The sequence below is a fragment of the Anguilla rostrata genome, chromosome 1, assembly GCF_018555375.3.
Source record: "Anguilla rostrata isolate EN2019 chromosome 1, ASM1855537v3, whole genome shotgun sequence".
Taxonomy (NCBI): domain Eukaryota; kingdom Metazoa; phylum Chordata; class Actinopteri; order Anguilliformes; family Anguillidae; genus Anguilla; species Anguilla rostrata.
The window spans coordinates 5994731-6014278 of NC_057933.1; the positions used below are offsets into that span (position 1 = coordinate 5994731).

Below are 19548 nucleotides of genomic sequence, written 5' to 3' on the forward strand. Positions count from 1 at the left end.
GGATAGGATCTAGGATCCCCGAGACCCTGACCAGGAATACGCTGGATCGATGGATGGATTTTATTTAATTTAATTCAAAAAATATATACAATTAATTTACACACCTGGATATTTTATGACTAATTTCGGTGAAGTACCTTGCTCATGGGTAAAACAGCAAAACCCCGGCAGAGAATCAAAATATGCCTTTTTTGTGATTATGATTTTTCTTACCTTTTTCTCCTAAATTTTGAATAGCCATTCGTGCTTCTTGAATCACCAGTGTGCCACATGTGACCTACCCAAAGAACACTGGCACAGTTGCCTGTGTGCCAGAGTCTATTGTCCACCCTACAGGCAATGCAGTACACTGGAACAAAAGGAAATGAGGAGCTATTGAAAGTACTGAACCAGATCATATTTACTCAGCACAAAAATGTAACATTTGAGCGGCGAACATGCGAACAACACAAATATATTCAGGTACATTTAAACCAAACAAATTATGTGGAACCGCCGTCCACAGTTCAGTTGAATAAATCCAATGATTTATTGTCAGTGGCGGAAAGGGCATATCTTTCATTGGCAACAACTACCAACCAGAGGGCACCTTGTACATTGTTTGGAGGAGTCATTGCAGAGTTGAGATATCAGGGGCTTGAAACTATGATATAGTGAGCAACCAATGAGGCCTTTTGTGGGATTATATAGCAAAATAAATAAATAAATAAGATTGTTTGTGACCACCAGCAGATGTGTTACGTGTATCTTCCTCGAGCTGCGTGTTGAGCAGTACTCATCCTGGGTTACGAGGTTGCTTCCTCAGTAGGTCGTGCAGTGTTAGCAGTCTCGTCTCGATCTCTGTCGCGTCTGTCAAAGCAAAAGCTGATCGTTGTGTGTCATTTGCTCTGGTCGTGTCGTTCTTCGTGTCTCTTCTTCTTCCTTCTTCTCTCTTCTTCTCTTCTTCTTTTCTTCTTCTTCTTCTTCTTTCTTCTTCTTCTTCTTTTCTTCTTTCTTCTTCTTCTTCTTCTTCTTCTTCTTCTTCTTCTTCTTCTTCTTCTTCTTCTTCTTCTTCTTCTTCTTCTTCTTCTTCTTATTCTTCTTCTTCTTCTTCTTCTTCTTCTTCTCTTCTCTCTTCTCTTTCTTCCTTCTTCTTCTTCTCTTCTTCTTCTTCTTCTTCTTCTCTTTTTCTTCTTCTCTTCTTCTTCTTCTTCTTCTCTTCTTCTTCTTCTTCTTCTTCTTCTTCTTTCTTCTTCTTCTTCTTCTTCTTCTTCTTCTTCTTCTTCTTCTTCTTCTTCTCTTCTTCTTCTTCTTCTTCTCTTCTTCTTCTTCTTCTCTTCTTTCTTCTTCTTCTCTTCTCTTCTTCTTCTTCTTCTTCTTCTTCTTCTTCTTCTTCTTCTTCGGGTGCTGAACACCGAGCGAAACGGGCGATGAGAAGCGCGCGTAAGCCGTAACCGCGATATCCGGCGCGCTATATCCCGTATCCCCGGACGACGCGGCGATCCGCTCCCGAGCTGGAGCCCGGCCCAGGACCCACTCCGGACGGAACGCGCTGCGCCCTGTCTGGCGAACGACGCTGATGAACTGTGGGAAGGGGGAGTGAGGTCGACACGTCCGACCTCGCAGAGGGACGGGGGGGAGGGGGGGAAGGTCGCCCGTGTTTCGATTAAAAATGTTTTGTACCTGATGGACATCAAAAATGGATCAAGAGGTGGTGCTCTTCCAGGGAAAGGGGCCATTTTATTTATTTAATTATTTTTTTTTTAGAGAACTTTTGGGTAAAATCATTTAAACATCGGAGGGCTGCAGTGTGTGTGTGTGTGGGGGGGGAGCATCTTGTCTATCTGGGGACAGTGTTTGAGATCCCTGGGTTAAATAATGCATGATGTGGGAAGTTAATGCTGGTTTAAGACACTGCCTATCTGCCATTGTCCTTGAAACAAAGTGCATTGAGTCTGGAGGATCGCTGAATAAAAGCACTACATGTACAAGCTTTTCATTATTTTTTTTTTGGGGAGTGGGAGCGGGGTGGGGGGGTTGGGGGGCTTAATACACAACTACGCTGTAAAGTTTTCAAAGTTAAATTAACTCTTGAGGTCCCAGTTGCACTCCTTTGAACTATGTTGGAGTTGGATTCATGCATTAATTCATAACTTTATTCATTCTTTAATTTATTTTGGATTTATTCTTTTCAAAATGACAGCTGCCTGTCTGCGTTCATTGACGTGTGTGCCAGCGAGGATGTCACAGTTTATTGATGTGCCATTTACCTTGACAATGACTTTGCATTATATTGGCTTCGGCCTCTCTCTGGTCACCTGACTTCCAGAAATCACCAAGGTTACTGGGAGGAGGGGGTCGGCGTTGGCTTTGTGTGTCATGTGCCCATGAGCACAGCTTCAACTGACAGGGTTGTTTTGACACCACACCTCAGAGAGCAACTAAGAAAGATCTAGAAAGGATGTACTGGAAAGTATTTTTTTCCCTCTTGTCAATTTTTTATTTATTTTTCATATTAGAGAAAATGCATCTAAGGCTTAAGTCTGTACTGATGTTAGAAAAGTTATTAAAAAAAAGTGGAGACCTATGTAAATAAATGCAAAAATAAAAAAACAATTAGCAACTGTTTCAGTATCTAGTAACAATCATCCTGTGACCTCATCAATGACATCTCCTGTGACCTCATCACTAACATCACTTGTGACCTCATCACCGACTAAGCCACGTTTCACTTTTTTTTCTCCGCCTGCCAAAGAAATTTCCCAAAGCCAGTAGACGAGCCGCTTCATCTATTATTTAATATTTTCATGAAAGAAAACAATAAAGCATTAAAAAAAAGGCTTGTTGGCTCTGGGCCACGATCCATCTATTGTATTTAAAGCTAAACAAAGGGAAACAAAAAGCCATAAACACTTTCAACTTACAGCTGGCAGTGCTAGCTGGCAGTGCTTTCAGCCCTGTGGAGTTCATTTGAAGGACAAGAAACATCTCTCTCTCCTCTCGGCAGCCCCGGCGATCGTACCCTGGTTTTGAGCCCGAGGACATGGCGGAGGGAGGTGTTCCGCGCGCGCCCTGATTCACAACGTTCGGCACGCAGAGCGCCGCCGCGGTACGCCCGGGCGGTACGCGGTGCCACTTCCCGCCGCACTCGCACAGGAAGTGGCGGCGTGGAGGGGCCGTGGGATTTAGGAGGGGCGGGGCCCCTCACGGCGTCCTTGCTCTTTTTTTATTTTTTGTTTGGCCGATTGATCTGATTTCACGGCGGGAAGTATCGCGGGCGAAAAATAAATAAATAAATAAAATAAAAAATAAAATAAAATCTGGCTGCCGCGCGGGAGGGAGCTCCTACAGGAGTGGCTGCTCTTAGCTTGCTCTTTCTCAGGGAGCGCAGCCATGCGGAATGCGCTGCCTTGGTCACGAGGGAGCCTTAATGTAGGGTGAAGCTGCGCCATGGGAAGGCTGCAGACAGCACTAACTTCACACACGTAGGCCCTAAAGGAGCGTGAAGTAGTATGATATTATGATGTACAGCTCCAGACAATCAAGGTCTGGCTGTGCGTGTGTGTGTGTATGTGCATGCGAGCATATGTGTGTGTGCGTGGGTGTGTGGGTGCGTGTGTGTGGGTGCTTGTGCGTGTGGATGTGTGCGTGTGTGTGTGTGTGTGTGTGTGTGTGCGTGTGGATGTGTGTGTGGGTGCTTGTGCGTGTGGATGTGTGTGTGTGTGCGTGCATACGAGTGTGCATGTGTGTGTGCATGTGGGTGTGCATGAGTGTGTGTGTACGCGTGTGTGTGTTGAGGATATGTGACTTTAGTTTGACCTTTCATTTTATTGGTGCAGAGAAGACAGGGCTCCATGCCTCCCCTCCTTGCCCGTGGATAATAAAAAAAGACACGGAGGACACTTGAAATGTGCACTGTGCTGTGAAATGCTGAAGTGGTCTCGCGGATAGAGCTGCAGTTATATAAATGTATTGACCACAAAGGCCTTTTAGTCAATCGAACTCTTTGGAAAGTCCCGCAGAGTTTTTGCATCGACCCTGAAAAACAGCGAGAGGCTGTATGATGAATGTGTCTGTGGATGTCTGGATCGACTGGCGAAAAGCACAGAGCCCGCACTGCGCTTCACGTCCCCATGAATGAATAAATAAATAAATAAATGAGCGAATAAATAAATAAAGAAACGATGTGCTTAACACCTGTAATTGGATAATGGAGGCATTGCATTCTGGATTTTGATAACGTAACACAGGCCATTCACCAACTTGGTGTTTCCATTAAAGTTGTTTTATGTAAATCCTTAGCTTTTTTTTTTTTTTTTTTTTTTGCACTGGATAATTGCAAAAAGCAATGCAAATCTTCTCGTTCCCTTAATCTTCCATGCACATTTCATATGCGAACTTGTGTCATAAATGGTAGGCCATGTACATGCATAAACAAGGTGGTGGATTAAAGAATTCCCTTCAATTTTTACGGCAGTATCTTAATTCTTTGACCCCGGAACAAGCAGTATATGGGCCTAGGATCGCGCTCTCATTAAGGTTGTTTCGCTTGCTCGATGCATTACTCCAGAGGATTATTTCGTAAGCTGAGCTTCCAGAGCTTTTAATACGTCGCTGATATAATAACCCTGCGCAATATTGCGCGGCGCGCCGAACACCTGCAGGAAGGCGGCGAGAGAGCGGGAGCGAGCTCGTTCGTTGCGTCGCCAGATGCGATCGCGCGCTCGGCAGGTGCTCGTACCGGGAGCCCCACCGGGAGCTCTGGCGTGCTCGCCGGGTTACCTTCGCGATCTCGCCAGGCGCAAAAACACACGCTCGCGTTACGTTACGTCGCGTTAGCGTAGCTCTCGACTCTCTCTCTGTTATCCGGGGGGGGGACTTGCGGTGTTAGCACAAACATTAGCCCGTCCGCCCGATTTACGCCAGCCGCGGCGCCGAACCTGGCTAACAGCGTTCCCAGCCCCGCGAGTGTGGACGCGTGCCTCAGCGGTAGCATACAGCGCTAGCGCAAGCTAACGGTGGCAGCCCTGAGCCGCAGTACGAATTCTGAGAACACGTAGATACCGTCCATTACCCTCCCGGTTGTTGGATTTTTCGATGGATCTAGATAAGAGTGAAGCGGGGTAATCCGATGGCGGACCGTATGGGTGGTGGCGCTGGTGGGGTGTGGGGGGGTTGGGGGTGTCGAGGTTGGGCGCTGTCGTGTCGGCTGGAAAGAAAGCGGCTAGCGTTGAAAATGCTATTTTCAGTCTGTGAGCGCTGCGCAATTAAAATGTCTTTCAACGAAGAAGAATTAGATGAAAAAAAAACCATTTTGAACCTGAATTGTTCGGCCCACGCACAGGGGTTGTGGCCCTAGACGACTGCATTGGGCGCTTATTCCTGTCCTGCTTAACAAGCTCTAAAAAGAGAACTATAAAAATAATATTACCAAGAAAAAACCCACAAAAACATCGTGAACTGAAATGGTACAAAAGGTGGGAGTGCTATGGGGGGAGTGGGGGAGGGGGGGTGGGCGGGAAAACCGAGATGCACACAGTAAAATGTCCCGTGTTAATTCAACTCCAAGCTACTGCGTGAGTCCAACAGGGAGCATGATGTACTCTGTAAGAGTTGATTTGGCACTGAACGTTCTACTGTGTGCGTGGAGACAGCACGTAGCAGATATAGGTTGCTATGCTGTCGTCAGGGCGGAATGCGACGGAGGCGTGGCGTGGTGGGAGCGAGACGCCCTCGCCAGTCTGTGCCAGCGACGAGCTTCTCCGTTTCTTCATTTTTCCTCCGCTCTTTATCTGTCCTTTTATTGGCCGCCTCTCTTTTCCTCCCCTTCCCTCCGTTTCCTCCCCTCTTTTTACACGGAACACCGTGTGAGAGAGAGGGCTTAGCGCTAATCAGTATCTGTGGCGTGAGAACACCCGCCATTTTCAATTATCAGCTTTTCCCGTTTTTCCTCTGAGGTTCTTCAGGGACGTGGTTCTCGCTTGAATAAGGGAAGTTTTTTTTTTTTTTTTTTTTAAGGTGTGTTTTTTATGGTTATTATTTTATTTCGACTCATAATTTTTTTCCTCCGAGTTGGAAAGTCCTACAGCTATAGCAGACTTTGTAATCCTGTTTCTGAAATTTGACTTTCTTTTTTTTTTTTTTTTTTCTCCTCTGCCTGCCGTCTCGCATATTTCAGCAATTTTGAAAACCCCGCAAGAAGATGTAAAAATACCTAGAAACCCCCTCTTCCCTCTGTAGAGATCTGTCCTGGTTTCACCCTCATCTCCGTCAGGCATGGCTGCTGAATTGGGTGCGAGGTCCCAGATCACAGAAGAAGAAAATAAGTATTTGGAAATATGCCGGTAACACCCAGAGTTTTACAGTGGTATCGGTGCGTTGTTCCTCCTCGCCGGTACTCGTGGTTTTGAAAGACAAAGTGATATATGCTAGGGTTATTACTCAGACTGGGCACTTTGGAAACCAGCTGGCGATTGGTAATTCTTATGAAGTGCCGGTTGGAAGGCCTCTTCATAAACAAGAGTTACGAGCGGATTTATCCAGTTTATCCAGACTGCTGCGTCTGTGGTGCATTCAGAGGATTCTTGTGTTATGAAGAAGCAAAACATTTCGAGAAATGAAATATGCAATTTAGAAGGTAGAAGTGAGCTGGATAATGTGTTTGTTTTTTTTTCTGGACATGACTGCTGTCCTTCTACTACACACAGCCTGGAGTCAGAGAAACATATTGCTAGAAGGTACATGCATGATAGTTTAGAGGACACAAAATGAGACAAACCTGCATACAGGACAGATTTTATAGAGGAAAAAGGAGCAACTGGCTTGTAGGATGACGTACAGGGTTTTGTGTTGTTTGTCTACAGCTGAAACGCGTTCCATTTTGTCTACGGTTCTGTGCTGCTGGGTTTTCTTTGTGAACTAATGCTACACGCGCTACAGTGCTACACGTGATAGAGACAGATGGTGCTCTGTGTGCTGGCTAACTTGCAGAAATGAAAGCGCTATTCAATTGAAACTGAATAATCTGAAGGTAACTGGTCTTTATATCAATGAAACTCCAGGAAAACCGGCGTGTGTGTGTGTGTGTGTGTGTGCAGGAGTCACTTAGAGAGAGAGAAAGGGGGGTGGTCGGGGGGAAATACATTTGTTTTCAGTTTCCTTGGCCTTCAGTTTTCTGAAAAAATGATGCAGACATACCCAGTGAACAGAGAGCTGAGGTAAGAACGGAGGAGGGAAGGGCGGTAATTGCTCAGTTCCGAGCCAATGTGAAAATGTAAGAAGATGATGGAGACAATGAGGAAGGGAAAGAGCGGGTCCAGGGGTGGGAAACAGAGCCGAGTTGCGTGTGATGGATCTAAAGCGCAAAGCCTTACTGGAAAGCAGGAAAAAAGCACATCTGAGACCGAGATCTCTGTCGCATAAAAGCGTCTTCTGGGACGCGAGAGTAATTTGCTGTCGGGATTGCTGCATGGATGCTGCAAAATCTTTGTTGGAAAAAACCATACAGAGAGCAGCGTGAGGTGAGCATTATCAAAATAGCCTTTTGTTCAGCGAGGCTGATGCATAAGGCATCCGATTGGCTGGCGCTCCGACTGCTGGCATTCGAGCCTTTTAATAGTGACGTGGGGAAATAAATAAATAGGTGATTTGACAAAGGTGGAAAAAATACACATTTTCATAATAACATTTTGCCTTGTTTTTTTTGTTGTTTTTGTTTGTTCTGCAGGTAAAATAGTGACCCCAATGAGGTGGAATACTTCCAGATCACCTGACAGGAATAGAAGTGACCTTGCGTGTCCATCAGCAAGAGGAGAAAGGGAGGTTCGTCTGATTGTCTGTAGCCAATAAGGGAGCGGGAGAGGTGAGTACCAAGACAAGTTTTTTTTTGTTTTTTTTTTCTTGTTTCTGTCGACTGTGAGACTCATTGCCTGATGGATACAGAAAACGCATTCGCTTTCTGCAGATTCTCACACAGAAGCTGGCTTTGTGCAAAGCGTCCGTTGTCACTTCACAGCGTTCCTGTACAGTGGTCTTTCTTTTTGCATTTGTGTGGTGCTGTGCTTCGTCTTCTAAAACAGGCTGCTTGTCAGAGCGCCTACGCCGTTGTTCAATCCAGAAAGTTTGAACATTGGAAACTTGAACCGTCTACAAAACTCCTTTTCATCGGGTTATCGAGTTCAGAACTGAACGTGATCTAATCCGCATATAACACCTGCCTCTGGTTTTTAATTATAGCCAGCACAATGGTGCGCGATGCCGCGGAGAAAACTTTGTAGTACTGTCGCCCTGTATCCCACGGTGCAGTTTCCTGATGCGCTGCAAAAATGCCTGCTTTTGTGCCGCTCTCTTATGCCGGCCATTTTGGATCTACAGCACAGGGTGTGCGTGCGGTGCCAGGTACTGCGGTCAAGGGCTTTGGTGACGTGAGGTTGACTCACCCAGGAAGTGTTTGCGCCATGATTGCTTTCACACAGATTGCCATGCGGTGGAAAGTAGGCTAATTGCGTAGGCTAAGACGCGAGCCACCAGTGACCTTATTTCAGTTCTGCCAAGCCGTGTTTCTTTGTATTTAGGCTAACCTGCCATCATTGTAAAAAAGAAAAAAGAAAAAAGCTGCAACAGATCTCACAGGAACTGCAGGCCATCCAAAAGTGAAGTAAAAAAAAGTACATAACATTTCTTCCCTGTTTCTGGTCATTAGCAAATGGGGCGGGGGAATATCGTAATTACACTGAACACATCTGTAGAAAGGTTTGCTTATTCTGTAATGATGATATTATCTTCGTTGCCACCCAACTTTTCTCGGGACCTGAGCTGATCTCATCCACGTATCGACTTTCAGGCGCGCTGGGAGCGTTTGTGTTTGATGGATGGGTGGTGGTGCGCCGGTCTTTTAGCTATATTAAAGCCGCGCTTTGAGCCTCCTTTCCCTATCTCTTCCTCTTTAAAGTTAATGATGGTGCCAAATGAAGTCGGGGGCCCGGGGTCCCCCACGGGAGCACGGCGCGGCAGAACAATCTCACCCAAAATCTTCTCTCACATTTAAAGTCAGGATGCCTGTCTGAAGGCTTGGAATTGCCCTCTGTAATTTCGGAGGGGGGGGGGGAGGGGTCAGGGAAAGATGTTCAGTGATTGCACATCATCTCCCTTTTAACCTGTTGAAGAGTAGGTGTTTTTTTGGAGTAGATGTTGGACTTTTATTTATTGGAATGCTTTCTAAGGGCATGACGTGATTGTTTTGTTTTTTCAAATTTCCATGTCAGTGTTCTAGAACTCCAGAACATTTCAGTCACCAGTAGTGATTGTGACATCAGCATTAGAATGTTCACTTATGGACATTCTCATCACATATTTGATGATCGTGCACCTTAAAGTGTTAAGACACACAAAGAAAGAAAGACAAAAAAAACAAAACAATTTGTGAGTTTCTTGGAGGAAGTGAATTGAATTCGACTAATGATTAATACACATTTCCTCTGAAATCTCTTATTTGCCCTGGAGACATAACTACAAATGGAGGCTTACGTTATTCTCCACACATTCTGTAACCCGTTTAAGGAGCTGGATTATTTGCTGTATATTTTGAGTGGAATGAGGCCCTTTATTGAGGTAAAGCACCACGCTAAAATTGACAATAGCAATGCCTCCCCTGGAGTATGCTCCAAAGACTATACTAATAGTCATTTCAGTTGCACCACGAAAGAAAGCGCTTTCGCAGTTACACATCAGCATTCGAAGGGTTGACACATATCTTGAGATATTATCCACTGTTGAGATTTCATGCACTGGGCCTCGTTACCGCTATTTACATTTTAATACGTTGCTCCCTTTCTTTCAAATTGTTTTTGACGGCGAAAGTCGGAACGGGTTCCTCTCGGGGCGTTCGGGAGACGATTCCGCGGCGCCGCCTCCCCTCCGCGACGGGCGATGAACCCTTCTCCGAAACGACGCTAATGAACTGCGTTGCGGGCGCGCTCGCGTGCGTTGCCGTCGTTACGCTGGTAAGCGTGCGGCGCGGCGTGATTGGCTGAGCTCTTTATAAAGCTTGATGTTTGTAATGAAAGCTCTCCGGCCCCCGCTACAGTAGGTTCACCTTGGCGGATGAATGGGAGTGTATTGCACGCCGCTGTACTGTATTGCGTTGTCACCCTTGATATCCGTCGCGGAGTGGACCGCGCGGCGGCCGTGGTTCTGGCTTTACACAGGAGGCTGGGAATGCAGGCTGACCGCTTTCGCCACACACACGGACTGTGGCTCTCAGACGCCGATCCCTGCTCCCCGGCTGCTCACAGCCTGCCTGTCCGACCCTGCCATTGGCCGGGTACCTGCGAGACATCCGCCCCCAGGCCGCATGCCGCCCTGCTGACAGACGGCCAATCAGCTGCCGGGAGCCCAGTGTGGGATTTTTTTTTTTTTTTTTCACTGCCACCTGACAGAGCCACAGACATGTCTATCCTGCCATCTGGCCCGGCTTCTGGGGTTTAGAGATGAGAATTTGTTATACCCCCACCTCCTCCCACCCTGCCTACCCCCAGCCCCTTTACCCCCCCCCCCCCATCACAAGGATGGAACTGCAGTGGTCTCCATGATTATTCATGGGATGCACATTTTTAATTTTTTTTTTTTGTGTGACATTGAGAATTTAAATACATTATCTTGAGCTGTGAAAACGCTGAGGCATGGAATTACAAATGGACATCTCTCGAGCCTTTTTAAACATTTTTGTGCTCATTTGTTTGTTTGACGTGTCCACATTATCATATTTCAGATTTGCACTTCCTCAATGGCTTAATCCCTAATTATCAACCCGTGTCAAAAAACGGTGCTTGCACTGAGTAATTGTACACAAATGCAATGCAAGATGATATACACTAAATATATACACCCTGGGCATTTGGGTGTGTGTGTGTTTGTGTGTGTGTGTGTGTGTGTGTGTGTGTGTGTGTGTGTGTGTGTGTGCTTGTGTGTGTGTGTGTGTGTGTGTGTGTGTGTGTGTGTGTGTGTGTGTGTGTGTGTGTGTGTTGGGAGGGGTTGTCGCAGAGCTGAAATCTGTTGAGGACCTGGTAAATATTAATAACCAAATATGGGAAGCTGGCAATTTTTGCTTACATGCATGTACAATGGAATTAACATTAAAACAGTGTGTCTGCAGTATTTGCACATAATTTGCGAGATTAGATTATTGAAATGCGGTGCATTAGAACTGTAACAGCCAAGGATGGGGGTATAAATAGATGTCCCCGCAGTATTTACACTTCAAAAATACAAGATCTGGCCCCATTCCACAAACTGCCTGAGTAAACATCACAGAGAGAGAGAGAGAGAGAGGACGAAAATAAATCTGCAAACAATGAATAAACTAACAGTCCCTGCTGAAGAGGGGGAAAAAATACACAAAATACAACCGTAACAATGTTCTGCAAAGGTTGTAAAATCATGCCGTGTTCTGCTTTGTGCTGATAGAGCACTCAGTTGTATTTCTGTGTTTCTCTTCCGTTTATGCCCTCCTGTTTACTCGCGTGTATTTATTTCACATTATAATAGCGTTTCGTTTATTATTATTTTTTTTTTGTCGCCTTGCAGATTTGGCCCGCATCTGGGTTTTGACGTCCGTCCATCTGTCCGTCTGTTTGCGCCACGCTGATGTTTGTCCCGATTTCAGGACGGCCGTGATTATTGTGGGACGTCCAATGTTTGCTAATGGAAGGAATGATGGTGGGCATTCTGTGTTTTTTTTCGGTCATCAACTGGTGCTTTTCCAATATTCTTGGATGCATACCCTCAATTTTCTGCTTCAGGAGAACAGATAACAGCATTGCATTTGTTTTTCCTTGGCCAAAACATATTGACACACAAAAGAAAACCGTATATATAAGTTGTGGCTGTGTCTGGGCCCTCTGGAGAGTCTAATGATTGCCTCTTTTTCATGTCTGTGAGAGCGGGTCTACGGCCTTTAACATAGAACCCACAAGTATGCACATAAACCAGATCTTCCGCTTAAGAAAAAGGCAATAGAATTGAAATATGTTACCATTTTAAGTTGCAGAGATAGCGGGCTTTGAGAAGTGGTGGCATAAATAAGGATATTGACCTTTAAAGTGACTGTTTGTGAGAAACTGTACGTTGGAGTCATATAAAGATATGATGGAAGTTTATGTTTGTGAAACATTAGGGAAATCTAGAAATATGTTATATTGCTGCTCCTAGTTTTGATATCAATAGTTAGCAAAAAAAGAAGCCACGGCCTCTTTATAAAGCATGATTACATTAAAATAGGTAAGTAGGTAAGTACGTATAAATAATGAATACTGTCAGTTAGTTAACATCCCCTATCAGGTAATTGATTTTCCAAGTCCAAAAATATAATGAGTTTATTATGCACTAAAAATACACACTCGCACACACACACACACACACACACACACACACACACACAGACAGATATTCGGAGGTACACAGAAGATGAATAATAGCAAGAAGTTAACAGAGGTTACGTCAGAACGATGTTGGGTATGAATGGCTTTTGAAGATAAGACGATGCTGCATTCTGTCATTTGACTGAATAATGCACTGCAGCACAGAGCAGATGTGGCTTGTTCTTGTGTCTGTGCTGGATTTGTCGTGGGGGGGAAGGGGGGGTTGGTGTACAGGGGCTGGGGATTTGAAACTGCTTCTGTGCAGACTTACCTTAACACTTTTTAAGAGCACTTGCACTCACTGTTTACAAGCCCGGCTCCACCTACTACATGATTTTGGAAAATTCTTTCCAGGGTGGGTGGAGTAGGTGTGTCATCTCATTTGCATAAAGTATTTTCTATGCAAATGAGTTTGTACAGGCTCGTTGCCTGGCTCATGACTCTTGGATCAAACTGTCAAACTAGGTGTCGCGGATCAAATATGAATCAAGATTTGGCAATTACATGGCCTATTTCTCACCTCAGACGTTTTCAGAAACATGTTTTAGTGGACTGTTTTTAGTGGAATGTGATAGAGTTTTTGAGCTGGCCACCATGTTTGCCCCATCTGAAAACCCTGGGCCGGAACCAATCAGGTGCCAGAAGTGTTCCGCTCTAAGTCAGTGTTGTAGAACTCAATTGCTTACGGTCACCAGTAGTGATTGTGACATCAGAATTAGAATGTTTCCGACAAGAGCGTTTTTTTTTCATTTGTGACCTCACACCTTATTGACTTCAGTGCTGGCGGCGTTGATGCTGGCGGCGCCGCTCGTTTCTGCAGGAGCTGCAGCCTGTCGGGGGGGGGTCTCCAGGGTAACCTGGCCCCGGAGAGCCGCGGGGGGGAACCTCTCCGCTTCTGAAGGGCCCCGTCATGTGACGTGTGATCGCGCCGGTTTTCCCGCGCAGCCGCGGAGCCCCGGGGGTTTGAGCTGATTGCCTTCGCCTCGGAGCAGGCGCCAGAACCCCGGGATTTCCCCAGAGGTGTGGCTGTCATCGCCTGCCGGCGTGTTCATCCGCGCTCGAACCGCTCGAACCGCTGGCAAATGCCCGGGTATGTTTCACGTACTTGCATCACTGGAGTAAATGAAAGCCTGTGTATGCTATCTATCCTCCTCTCTCTCCCTCCCTCTCTGCCTCTCTCTCTCTCCCTCTCTCTCTCTCTCTCTCATTTCTTCTTCGCCGATACTCTGAGCAATTTCACAGCCCGTTTAGAGGGCATTAATATTTGATATCTAGCGGGCAACGGTGCACCTGAGCAAATTTACCCTTGTGTCTCTGAAAGAACAGATTGGCCACGCGGTTTTCTGTTATCACAGCTGTTCCGTGTCCTATTCCCTGGCAAAAGAAGGAGGCACTTGTTTTTTTGTAAGTTTAATTAAGGACATGAAAGTGTTGATAGTCTCAACTCTTAATGGCTGCAGAGTAACCAAAATGTGCCTCTTACACTCCCACTTCCCCTGGCACTCCTTCCATAGAAATTCAGGTACTGTATGGTATCTTTATGGTTTGGCTTATATTTTTAGGGCTTTAATTTTGTATTTTTAGGGCTTGTTATAAGGTGTAGCTTGTAGGTACTTGAAATGTGTGCTTGGTTAGCGTTAGGCCTTGTTGAGCACGGTTAACCTGCGCTAGCACGTTAGCGATGTTGCATCTGTACCCGCCCGCTGGTCCGGGCGTGTTGTCCACCAGGTCCATCGGCTCACGTTATCCCGCTAAATGCACCGAATACAGCTGAACAGCGGAATGTTTCTCCCGTGTTGCAAATGGCTGTGAGCGAGAGCGTCTGCTGACCGAATGTCGTGTAATGCGGCGGTTCTGCGTGCTCCGGGGGGGTAGCCCCGTCGGAGCCGAGTTTTTCGGCAGGTTGTTTCTGTGGCGCGCGATCCCCCCCCTTTCCCTCGCCTCCGGCCTGGCTGCGGATGTTTCCCGGCCTCAGGCGGCTGGATGAAAGGGGGATTACGGAGAACAGGTCTCGCGGCGTGGCGTGGCGTGACGCTGACGGCGGCCGCCTCCCCCCCGCTCGCGCTCGGTGAACGGGGTCGGGTGGCGTTCCGTTCCACGTCCTCTGTTCGAGCGAGGGGAGGGGAGGGGTCTCAGCTCTATCTCCCCCCCCCCCACCTAAGCGATGCGGTCGACCATCCACAGCGTGTCTCACTGGAAAGGAGATCGTATTGAAGGAAGGACGATATGGGGCCATGTGTATAATCTATTAAGTATATTATATAATGACAATAGTAATTCATTGCATTTATACAGATATGTTCTCCTCAGGCTTCAGTGAGAGGACCGCATGGTACTCACTGGGTGATCACGACATTGCGTCGGACGCTCACCACACATCGGCTGAGGTGGAGAGAGGGAGAGAACGACTCAAACGGGCTCATCGTCTGAGAATCGACTCTTTCCCCCTGCCATAGACACTGAAAACTATGCATCCCTGTTCATGTACAACCACAAACCAAAAGAATCCACCCTCAAAGCGGGGTTAGCCGCGAGAGGCTAATTAGGGAAGATGCGTACTGACTAACATGGCAGCACTGTTACGCCGACACCAAAGGCGAGCGATAAATGCTAAGGGCTGCTCATAATAATTGGTATTCAGGTCACGGAGGAGATCGTTCCAGAACTGAAGCGCGTCCTATCAAACGCGGTTAAAAAGGGAACTCAAATTGATCACCGCGTTCCGCCCCGTGCACGCCACGGAGCGTGGGGGCCTCTCTGAGTTCGCGGGAAATTAAAACTTATTGAGATGGACTGAAACGGTACTTTGTCCTCCCCGCTGGCGAAAGCTTGATCTCATCTGCGGCTGGAAAAGGTCAATTGCAGCGCATTAAGGGAGCAGGGGGGAAAAAAAATAGCTGATGTTTTGGAGAGAGAAAAAAAAAATAGAGCATATCTGAATTATGTATCTTGGCTGTATAACAAACCTGTTACGACTCTGGAGAGATTTGGAGAGGGAAAAGAAGCTTCTGCGTTGTTGTTTGTCGCAGCTAAAAAAAAATAAAAACCCCAAAAATAAATAAATAAGTATAAAGTTGTTATCCCTTCCAGCTGTGTTTACCATATCCATCTCTGTGTTGTCTACATCTGGCCCTATCAGCATCACAAATTAGCGTTCTCACAGCACTGCAGTTTGGGTAAAGATAGCGCCTGTTAATTGCAGTCTGAATATGACCCCCCCCCCCCACCCCAAGAAAAAAAAAGCCTGTAGTGGGCAGACATTGTGCGTGTGTGTGTGTCAGTGTGTGTGTGTGTATGCATGTGTGCATGTGTGTGTCTTTGTCAGCCTGTGTGTTTGTGTGGGGTGGAGAAACACTGAGCTGATGGTGTTTTTGTCTCAGTGATGAGCACAGTTTCATCGTCGCCCGAAGGCCCTTGCTTGAGATAGTAACCAGACTGATCTCAGGCTCTAATAATGAGCAGACCACTGCCCGGGAAGGGATTTCCAATTTTCTGGTCTGTAAAAGCTGATTTACAAAAAAAGTTATCGGCCTCAAAAAAGGGAAACTGAAGATTGATAAGAAGTCTTGCTAATACGTTTGTTTTGCTAAAGAAAAAAAAAAGGAGTAACTACGAGTAAGCTGGATGGGCTCAATTTGTACAAATTGTATATTCAGATATATTTTGTAGTTTGTGTTTGGTGAGTTTGACCTATGCTGTACCTTTTTCTGAGACGGAGAGAGAGAGAGAGAGAGGGGGGGTAAATGTGGGGAGGGGGCGGGGTGGTGTAATTTGTAAAGGAGGCTCAGATGGCTATGATTAGGCTCCTTTTCCAGTGTGACACATAATTTACAGCATCGATGGTGAATCGAATGCGATGCTCCCCTGTGGTGCTTGTATGTTGCTACATCACTATGTTGGCCCGTCATACTAGCCAGAATATTACCATCTGCCCAATGGCAATAAGCATGTTTAAGGCTGTTATCAACAGATACTAATGTTTCCCTGATATTATTGTGCATTCCAAATGCATAATTGCATATATGCTGCCCACGTAGCATTCGCATTTTCAAGATCTAAAAGCACTAGATGTGCAATTTCAATCTGATTAACGGCAGCACATTGCAATGTGCGCTAGTTTGACTCCGGTGGCGTTGCTGTTTCCCTAGTGAATTAGCCGACCTGCTAGATCACCGCGCAGGGCTGCTTGAGAAGCTCTGAAACCCGCTGGAAAAATGAAAAAAAAAATGTGGTGGAAGGTGTCGAGTTCCCTCAAACTGCATCGAGACGAAGAAACTTCCAAACAACTCAACATCGGTTCCGTAAACGCCTCTACAATGCTTCTCTTATTTGTGCTGCTATCGTTGTTTAGAATGGCGCAGTTGCTTTAATGGACAAAGCAATTACCTGGAGCTCATAACTTGGTAATTAGTGCAGATAGTAGCTTGTATTCTAACAAAATTCATTTGATAAAGTGTCACAGGTTTGTCTGACCTTCAGCGCGATGGCAGACAGTGAGTAATTCTCTAACCCAGCGTGCACTTTTAATTGCATTTTTAAACTTCATAATAATCAATTTTAACTCCATTCAGTGGAAACTCTTTGCATCTTGTTTTTTTTGTAGTTCCTCTATTGAATGGCAAAAATATATGAAAAAAAAACCCATAATAAAATCTACAATTGAACACATTTTTATATGGATTTTTTTCTCTCCATGCATTTATTCAGTGTATACTTAAACCTTTAAATGGTTTCCTGCTTTCACAGCTAATCTTCAATATCAGAATCAAATCAAATGTATTTGTATAGTGCATTTTGCTAAATTTGTTAGAATGTGCTTTACTTTCCTCAGAGAGTGCAAATTTCAGCCTAACTCATGGTGGATCACATGCATTCAGACTTTAAATGGCACAAAACCTTCTGGCATGGCAGTCCACTGAAAGACAGCATGATGTCTTCAAGTAGCATTACAAAAAAACCAATGAGTCATTTATTTAATTTATTTAACAAGACCTGGCATGGGCATGTAGAGAACGCTGTGGAATTGGCTTATACACAACGGCAAATACTGTTGTCTCTGGAGGTACGGAACGCAGCCTTTTTTCTTTTTTTTTTTGCTTGATCCTTAATAAGCAGTGGTTTTCCTCCCTGCTGTGGAACATGAAGTAGGCTATAGTCATCTACACTTACTACCAGGTCCAGAATTAGAAATCTGTGACAGCCTGTCCACTTTTACCCATCATCATGGACTTGTGACAGAGCCCAGTGTGATCACATAGAGCATTTTCTCTCAGCTCCACATCCGTCTCATTGGGTTCCATATTGGTAATCTTAGTGAGTGGCGCAAATTCACTCTGAGCTAAAGGAAAATGGAGGCTTTTATTTCAGACCTGTATTTTTGGTTGATGGTGGTCTGCACTCTTTGAAATAATGGAATTTTGCCTCCAGTGGTGTTGCTGTTTCCCAAGTGCATTGACTGACCTGCTGAGGGACATTAGATCAACACTCATGGCTGCTTGGGAAGGTCTGAAATCCAGTGGAGAAAAAAAAAAAACAATCTTGCTAATTTAAGTGCTGAGCAGTGCTGGTCGGTTTTCTACTCGCAATGCAAAACACAGAATGCCTTGTTTGACGCGATTCTGGAGAAATTCTGTAATCTTTATTATTGTAAATTGTGTAGTAGTAGTAATAATAATAATAATAATTATTATTATTATTATTAATGTATTTATATTGGATGGAGGCCAGGACAATGTATTAAAATAAAAGACAGCACCATATTCGATTAATAATTCGGTTAATTTCAGACTCCAAATTCTAGGTTTTTTATAACTCGTCGTCTGGCCATTGTTATTCATGTCTAATATGAATAGGTACTAACTCCATTTGGAACGTACAGCACTAAAACCTGCTTTTCCCCATTTAAATGTAAATGAAGACAAATATGAATGTTTTTTTTAAATACACGCATAATTTGGTAATGTTTCATAATAGCAATGCAAATGCATCCACTGCTAGGCCAGTAACAGTGCGTGCATTTTTTATTTGTGGACTAGATGGCTATCTTGAAAATTAACTACTGTTGGTGTGGACCAGCAATACTCATCTCCAGGTCCTGCGGGCCACAGTCTCTGCAGGTATTTCACTGATTATTTTACGTACCTTAGTTTCAGGACAGACACCCCCACAGGATCTGGATTTGATTGGTCCTTGCGTGGACCCTGGGGCGATTAAATAGCTTTGTTTAAAATTGTAGTTTTCGAGCAATAAGCGCTCCCGTGAGAGGACTAAGGTCCTTGGATTACGGTTTCCATTGCTGCATTTTTACTCTCACTTTTGGTAGTTGCATAATTTTACACTGCTCATTCTGCACACTGTTCAACATTGCTCCATTTGGTCCTGGAGTCTTACCAAACAAATGGTACCTGCATGTCACGGAAATCCTTTCAGTTACCACGTTTGTATAGGGCGGCAGTGTAGTGTAATGGGTAAGGAACCGGTCTTGTAACCTAAAGGTCATAGGTTCGATTCCTGGGTAGGGCACTGCTGTTGTACCCTTGAGCAAGGTACTTAACCTGCATTGCATTGGATACGCTGTAAATGCTATGTAAAAAGTTGTGCAAGTCGCTCTGGATAAGAGCATCTGCTAAATGCCTGTAATGTTATGTAATGGTCACCTTGAAGAGCCACTTTGGCTGAACTATGAGAAAAGTCATAGGGTTTAACATAGCCAGCGCAAAAGCAATCATTTGCTCCAATTCCATTGCTTTTTAGAAGGGTATGTTTGAGCTTCCCTGTTGCAGATTTAATAACAGAGAAAATGATGTGCAATTTGTGTGACGTCTCTTCATTCTGCCTGCTGCTAATGTTTTCTGCTAAACCGTAATCATGCGCTAATTGGAACCAATCTAGTGCATTTCTGATGCGGTAGATGCTGCTATATATTTCGTCTGGGGAAAAAAAACAACAAATTAGAACAAATGGGTAATGCGGTGCTGTTAATATTAGTCGACATGGGAGCGTTATATAGCGGCATATTAAAATGCATTTTGCTAATCCTGTTCTGCTGGCGCGGCTAAGAGTAAGTGATTTCCTGGCTCGTAAAAAAAAAAAAAAAGTAAATATTGAGGCATGAGATGCACTGGGCTTAGTCCTCAAACAAGCTGTTTGAGGT

General features: G+C 45.1%; 1 protein-coding gene across 2 annotated transcripts in view; it reads left to right on the forward strand.

The window, feature by feature from the left end:
• LOC135237213 (leucine-rich repeat and fibronectin type-III domain-containing protein 2) overlaps positions 1-19548 on the forward strand; it is a 136132-nt gene that overhangs the window by 41816 nt on the left and 74768 nt on the right. For both annotated transcript variants that reach the window (XM_064304130.1, XM_064304216.1), the window contains exon 2: positions 7706-7840. The gene's annotated coding sequence lies outside the window, so the exon portion shown is untranslated. The remainder of the gene's footprint in view (positions 1-7705; positions 7841-19548) is intronic.